Source organism: Odocoileus virginianus, chromosome 1 (genome assembly GCF_023699985.2).
Source record: "Odocoileus virginianus isolate 20LAN1187 ecotype Illinois chromosome 1, Ovbor_1.2, whole genome shotgun sequence".
Taxonomy (NCBI): Eukaryota; Metazoa; Chordata; class Mammalia; order Artiodactyla; family Cervidae; genus Odocoileus; species Odocoileus virginianus.
Window position 1 is genome coordinate 2,599,605 of NC_069674.1, and position 7,827 is coordinate 2,607,431.

A 7,827-nucleotide genomic window follows, 5' to 3' on the forward strand; every position below is an offset into this window, starting at 1 on the left:
CGCCTTGCCGCTTGGCTTCTCCACCCACAAGGCGGCCGCCCCGCAGCGGGGAACTTCTCCGCGTGACCAGGCGACCCGGTACTGGACATCTGCTTCTCCCCAACCTGGTGAGGCTGCGATCGCCGGGATCCCTGGTCTTATCTCCTCCCGCCAGGCCGAGAAGACAGTCAGCAGCACCCCGCTTCCGGAGAACCGGCCCCCCTGCCCTTCCCAGGCGTGCGGCACAAAGGCGGACCTCGGAGCACATCAAGGGGAGAGGCGGCTCCCAGCCCGGTGTGTCCCCAGCTCCGACGCTAGTCCGACGAAATCTGCGGCCACAGCAGATCCTGGGGACGCTGGCTGCAGATCTGAGCCTCCCGTTTTTTTCTTAAAACGAGGCCAGAGGTGGCTGACTTTTCCGGTCGCTGTCCTGTCCCCTTACTCCCCACACTTCTCAGTGTGGGGAGTAAGGACACTGAAAAAAAAATAATAACCAATGTAATATGAGCGGTGTTGGTTTTCAGGGTCCTTGTCACTCGGTTGGGAGAGGTGCCCAACAATTCCTGAGAGCGAAATCTCAACCCCCCGCAGAATCAGGCTGGGGAGCGGCGCGCCCGTGGCCGAGAGCCAGCTCCGCGCGGCCGGTTGCCTAACCGGGAATTAGGGCCGATCCGGGAGAAAGGGCTCGACCTGGCAGAGAGCCCCCCTCGGCCCTCGGCTCCTGCAGCTGCGGCTGAGACCCTGGCCTGCAGACAAAGGCCTAAATGATAGGGCAGGCGGAGGAGGGGGGGTGGTCGGGCGGGGCCGGAGGAGGGGGCGCAGAGGAAGTGCGGGTGTCTTACCTCCCAGCCACGTGCCAGCCTGCAGACACACCGGGCGACCTTGGGGGCCTGGGTCAGGGACCTGGCCGAGTAGCCCTGGGAAGGATTAAGCGTAGCAGCGGAGGGCCTGGAAGGGGCCTGCAGAGTGGTGAGGGATGGGGTGCACCCGCCCTCGAGCTCCAGGCCCCACGCCTCTCCCCGCCTGGGGCGGCAAGCGCCAGGGAGAGCCTGGTGGGTGGGTCGGTGCTCCCAGAGGCTTGGCTCAGAAAGGGGGTGGGCAGCGAGCCGCACTGCTTATCTGGACCCGGCCGCCAGAGCTGGAGAAGAAGCGACTTATGCTTGGCTAAAGGCCCCTGGGAGCTGGTGGCAGATGTGGGTGCCCTCCTGTCCAGGCCACAGGGAGAGGGCCTACTTCTGATGCTTAGCCTCAGTGCCAGCCTGCAAGAGCTGGGGAGACGGATGGAGGGCTGGGGCGATAGGCAGAGACCTGGGGAGAGAGCCAGAGGGCTGGGGAGATGGGCAGAGGACTGGGGAGACAGGGGGAGGGTGGGCAGTTCTGTGCCGGAGACTAAGATGCAGAAATCTTCCCTAACCTGACTTCTCAGGAATAAAAGAGGCTTCTAAAGGGAAATCATAGGATCGCCCCCCTTGGGCTAGGAAACCCACACCCCAACTCATTCCTCTGCCTTGGCACACCCTCCACTGGCTTTCTCCAGGGCCAGGCGACTCTCTTCTCAAATGACCTGCACTAGGATTGCTTGGGAATCACCGTGCACTCTGGGGGACCCTTTCACCGCTGTTCTCCATCCCAGTAAAAGGTGGATGCTTCTGGAAGCCAGGCCCGCTTCCACTCACTGTCCTCACCAAGCTGACGGAGTAGGCTGTGCAGGGTCATGGCTGGGAGTCACACAGACTGCTCCCTGACCTCATGCCTCCAGGGTAGGGAAAATGTCCCCTCGGAATTGCGGCAACCCAGAAGAAAGGGACACAGTCCAAACAATCCAGAGGCAAATAAGTGGACTTGGTTGGGATTCAAAGAGCTGGGTAAGCACACGAAAGTGAGAAGAAAAGATATGTAAACGGATAATGAATCGTGAAGATAATCGGCCACCCTCTCCAACCTTACAATTATGTACAAATAGTGGAAGAAAGTCTAGTATCTACTCACTGTCTTCCTTTTGATCTTTGTAAGGAAAACAAGACCCTCAGAAGGAACTTTGGGAATAGCTGCCTCCTTCATGGGGCGAGAGAGGTTTCTTTTCTTCTTGTTCTTTCCCTGAAAGTCACAGAAAGTCACAGAGAGTGTAAACTCACATATGCTGACTTCACATTATTTTTGGAAGCAGGATTTGAGTGGCTAGAGAGTTCCAGAATTTTAGACAAATTTAGGTTTAACTTACATGACCTGTATCCAGTCCAGCCAACCTACCGACAGCTGGGGAGACAACTCATTAGTCCAGGTTTTATATCAGCAAGAAAATATCTAAACCATCACCCCAAATGTCAGCAATTGAATAGAGCTTGGGGGGGCACCCTCCACACAGAGAGTTATATATATTTCGGTTAAGTTGGGGAGACGGGACTTTTTAAACCTATGTTCAAGTTAGTCATGAAATAATTTTTTTTCTTTAACAAATAGAAATATTAAAATTTATAGTTTGATGTGAAAGAGTGAAACTAAAGTGTGAATGAACTGAAAACATTCCCTACGTTGGATTCAATTACTGATCAATTCGACTGAGTTGAGCAAAGCTGGTCATTTCTCCTCATGGGGCCTGGGTCTTGCAAGGCTCTGCATTTGGGGGCCTCAGACAAGAAGTGAAGGCTTTCACTCAGCGGAAAGTCATAGAGCACGGAGGATGTGTCCGCAGTACATTCCAGGAACACTCTCGGGGGATTGGTGGCCTTTGAGGAACACAAGGGCGTGGTCACCACCTAGTGGGTGTTCGCTGGCTCCCTCCCCCCGGAGGTAGCTCCAACTGCTCTGGTCAGGACCTAGGGCCAGGGAATTGCCCTCAGCGGTACCCTCAGCCTTCGTTTCTGCTTCTGTGCCTCATCCCAGCCCACCTCGCCCACTCAAGGAAAGCCCACTAAAGCAACATTTCAAAGTCAACACATAGGAAGGAAGCACTCTCTCTCCTCTCCCCAAAACTCTTCTCTCCTCAATCCCTCTTTAAAAATCTCCTAGTTTTCTGCAGGCAGCTCTTCCTTGCATCTTCTGTTACAGAGTTTCAGGGTTTTGTGCATCTCCTCTTAGTTAATCCCCTAAGACACAGCAGCTCTGTGAAGGCGGCAAAGTTCGGGAACTTGGTCCCAGCTGGAGCATAAACACAGGCTGGTCGGAGAGGCGGACGTGCAGGCAAATTTCCCATGTGTGTAGCTAATGCCCCTACATTCCTGGGGATTTTCACCTCCCCAGCTACTGGGAGCCAGAGAGGCGAGCTGTCCTAATTAACTACCTGGCTCAGCTCTCCCTTCACAGGGCCAGGGCTAACTTTGGCGGCCAGGGGCAGCCTCTGGGTTTCAGATGTTGGGGGCCCCCGGGGTCGAGGATCTGAGGCACCGTTGGGGACTGAAGGTTTGGTGCCAAGGCGGGTAAAGCGCGGGCTCCCCCGAACAAACGACACCATCAGGGCGATGCTTTTCTCTTTTTTTGCACAAGATGCAAGTTCAGCTGCAGCTGGTGCAAAGCAGCCAGACAAAGCCCAGCCTTGAAGGTAGAATGTGAAACCAAGACTCGACTGCCAGGAAGCCTCAATTCGGGGACGTCCTCCGAAGTCGGAGGCCAGAACGGATTTCGGATGGAGAAGCAACCCAGAGGCCAGGCTCCGTGAGACTAGGCCGAACGCCGGCCAGCAGCTTTTCCGCTCGGGCGGAAATCTTTCCTCGGGGCAAACCAACTCCTGGAAAGCACGAAATCGAGCCAAGAGAAAGCGGCACGCCCGTCACAGCCCGGGCTCGAGCAGAGCCCCCTCCCCGGGAACCTAGGCGCCGCCGCGCGCATCCGGGCTGGCGGGAGGCGGGAGGCGTGGGGTCCTGCCAACTTGCTGGGCCCCCGGGTGGCGGGGCAGGAGCGCCCCCAGCACCCGCGACAGTCCTCGCTGCTCCCCAGAGCGGGCCAGGCGAGGGGCTCCGCGCTCCCCGCCCCACCAGGTATGGCCTAGACTGGTCTCGGCCAGCACCCAGCTTCTCCGCCCAGGGGGCCGTGGTTCCCCTCGTGAGCAGGGACGGGGCACCCCACGCCGGACTTTTCCCTTCGTGCAGGGCCGTAGTTGGCTGTGCGCGTCGGGGCGCGGTGTGACCCGGTCTCCGGCTTCCAGAACTGGCAGCTTCTGCTGGGGGAGCGGTTTCACTCGTCTCCAACTCGCTTCCCTGTCTCACTGCGCCTTCGGGTGGGTTGGTTGAGGGGATTCCTCGCTTGAGTTCGGAGTGTGAGAGCCCCCGGGGGGCCCCCGAGGGCGGTTTCCTCAGAGGGTCTCCCTCCCCCTGTACATCTGAGTAAGCTGCGAGCCCGCTTAGTTTTACGAGGGATTCCTAGAGACAGCCGGGTGCGCCACTGCGCCCGGAGAGGGAGGGAGGGGGCGCTGTGGCTCCGGCACCAGGCCTGCCCGGAAACCTGGGAGGGTCCACACGCGAGCCCTCGGGCTCCGAGCGGGCCCCTGGGGATGGATGCCCCCCAGCCAGGTTCCAGCCTTCTAGCCAGGAGGGGACCCCGGCCCAGTCGAGACTCTGGGCTCCACCACCCAGCATTGAGGTCCCAGGAGTCCGAGCCCGGGCCCACGAGGAGGAATTCTAGGCCACCAACTTTCCACCGAAGTGACATCCTGTGCCTCCAGACCCCCAATTCCGAGCCTTGCGAGACCCACCGCCCGCGAGGAGAAGGGCGCGCGGCTGGAGCGCAGCCCCCTCCGCGGCGCCCAGCTCGCCCGGAGCTCCGGGCCCCGAATTGGGGCACCGCTAGGGCCGGCCGGGTGCGGATTTGTGAATGAACCGCAGAGCGCTTCCCACAGCTCACAGATCAGAGACCTGCGGTCGCCCCACCGACGTGGTCCAGTGAGCCGCTGCAATAGCGCTTGGCGACAAAGCCGGCACGGCCCGGACTTGGCGATCCCGCGCGGCGCCCGGCGGGGACGCGGGAGGGGCGAGCCAGGCAGCGACTTCAAAGCCGCTGGTCCGGACTCAGTGAAAGGGTGGCGCTCCAGGGTGGCAGGGTCTGAAACTGCGCTTCCGCCAGCCCGCCACCCCCGAGACGCCCACAGGCAGCCCTGACCCGGGTGACCCGAGTTTCCGGCGTCTCCAGCCCTCCCCGCGCGCTCCCTTCGCGTCCCCCGGGGCCCCTGGGCGTTGTCTCATCCCCGAAAGGCCTCGCAGGTCTGGCCACACCCGCTTCCCTAAGCAGCTGTGTGGTTCGAAAGGTTTCCTCACTGCCTTCTCCCACCCAAAGTCTTTGGATGCCTCCCTCCTGTTCCAGGTGTTGTGGGGCGGGGGAGACCCGCGCGCCCGCCGGTGTCCTGCGGAGTAGCCGGGCCTTTCCGCTTGCCGTTGGAGGCGCCGGGAGAGCCCCCCGGAGAGGAAGCGGAGGGTTAAGCTGACCGCCCCCCCCCTCCCCACCCCCGCGCCCTTTCCCAGATGGTCGGGCTATGCTGCTCTAGGTGCGCGCGCCTTAAAGACGCGCCATCTCCGCGTGTGCTGCCGGCCTCGAGGGTCCCAATGTGCGCGCTCTTTTTTTCTGGATTGCAGCGGGGAAGGGCAAGGGGAGGGGGAGGCTGGGGCAAGGGGTGGGGGCGGGGGTGTGGGGAGGTGGCGGGGAAGTTTGCTTAAAGGGAGGGAGAGGTCAGAGGTTAGGAGGGATTAAGGCTGGCAGCCCGGCTCGTCCTCGGCTCCCAGAGAGGGACTGCCGGAAGCAGGGGATCCAGACATCTAAGAAAACTGGATCGGGAGGAGGGCGTGGTCGCAATGAAGACCGAAAGATCCCAAAAGGAAGCGCGCAGAGGAGCCGGGATGTCGGGGTGCACAGCCGCGGAGGAAGAGAACCAGGAGACAAGAGGGCAGGGCTCACTGTCGTGACTCTGCGCCCCCGACAAGGCCCTTTGGGGAGTCTTTCTGCGTAGGGGCGGAGGGCACGTTCTCTCTGCACCGTGTCGGCCCTCTCGGCTTCCACCCGGGCAATGCGCGCTCCTCTGTCAGGCCTGGCCCCGCCTGGCCCCTCTCGGTTATCTGCTGGGGAAGACCTCTGGAATGGCCCCCATCTGCTTCCACCCACCCCCCCAGATTCCCCAGAATAAATCCGCCCTGGGGTGAACTGCCCCCAGCCACCAGAAGGGCCTTGACGTTTGGGAACTTCCCAAAGCTACTGAAGCCAAGTGTAAAGCGCTATTTCCTTCCCCACTTAAGGTAGCATCGCCGCCCCAGAACAAGATTCCTCCCCAGCTCTGAGCAGGAGACCCCGGCACCTGACTGCTCCCTGGCCGCCTCTACCCCAGTTCTAATGGGCACTTCTGACTCAGCAGTCCCCCCTGGGCCTCAGTCTGCTCCTTCCCAGTTTCCCCATCCCCTGGTCTCACTGGCCAAGACCCTGGAGCACGGTCCAGGTTCCTGGTCCCTCACGGGCCACACCCTGGTCTTCAGCTGGCCTGCCGGCTCTGCCTCCCGCGTCCACCCCACAGTTACCCGCCTCCACCTCTCTGTGGCTATTTCCACCCCACCTGGAGGGCTGGTTGGTCTTCCAACTTCCCTTGGCTCCTCAGTCTCTTCTCTCTTCACACTTCATCCACACCAGTGGTTGCCAAGAATGCTAAGAATTAGACTCGATCCTGAAAGACACCTGGGGCCCTGTGTGACCTGCCCTGGCCACCTCCGTCGCCTGGGGTGATAAAGGCTGGCCTCACTCGGCAAGCTCCTGCCCCGGTTCTATTTTCGGCAACACTCATGGCTGCTTTGGGTTGTGAGACCTTAGGAGCTGTATGTATTTGGGACATGCCTGTTGAAGATTGATTCACATATAATGACAATAAAAACCCACTTTATGTATACTTAAACCATATATTTTAATGACTGCTTACTATATTTCCCCAGTGACTCCCCTATAGCTCAGGCAGTAAAGAATCTGCCTGCAGTGCAGGAGACAGGGTTGATCCCTAGGTCGGGAAGATTCTCTGCAGAAGGGCATGGCAACCCTCTCCAGTATTCTTGCCTGGAGAATCCCATGGACAGAGGAGCCTGGTGGGCTACAGTCCATGGAGTCGCAAAGAGTCAGACACAACTGAGCGATATTTCCTCAAACAAAGCAAAATTCAGAAGAGTCGTGTTTCACATTTTTACACACTTCTTTAACCTCTCGCTTAAAAGTTAAAGGTAGCTGGACCCTCATTTCTGCCATGCAACCTATTATTTTGGTTCAAGTGTATGAAGAAAATGCCTCCCAGAGACATGTAGCTGGGAATGGAGGAATGTTTTATCACCCTTGGCATATGACTGGATCTTCTTCCTGAATATTAGACAAAATTCAACAGGTAGAAATTTCTGGAAGATTAGTTTCAATATGGAAGCTGAAACCGTATCAACCATTGCTTCATACTCTGCTATGTTAAAATCCATTGAGCTATCTTATGCATTGAATGGATCTTTTACCCACATCATTCATTGGTCATTTGGAAAATAGTGCTTCTTGGGGTTATGCCGTTCTCCCAAAGGTTGACAGATTTTCTTGAACAATATCACAAAATCACATTTGTTAATATCACCTTCGAGTTCATCAGAAAGGTCTTTAAATACCGGGAAGTTGTCTGACTTACAGTATTGGACACACGTTTTCCAGAATTTTCCTTTTCACTTGAAAACTCAAATTTTATTCCTGGCCACAACGACTCTTTTCCTTGACATGACAGCCTCATTTCATTTACTTTCGAGAAAACGTCTGAACAGCTCTGGCGTGTCTGCCAGGTCCGTTTTGTGTAGGATGGAATTCCCCGGCAGAGGGCTGGTTGGCCATAGCTCACCCGTGAGGGCTCCCCTGAGACAGCTCCCA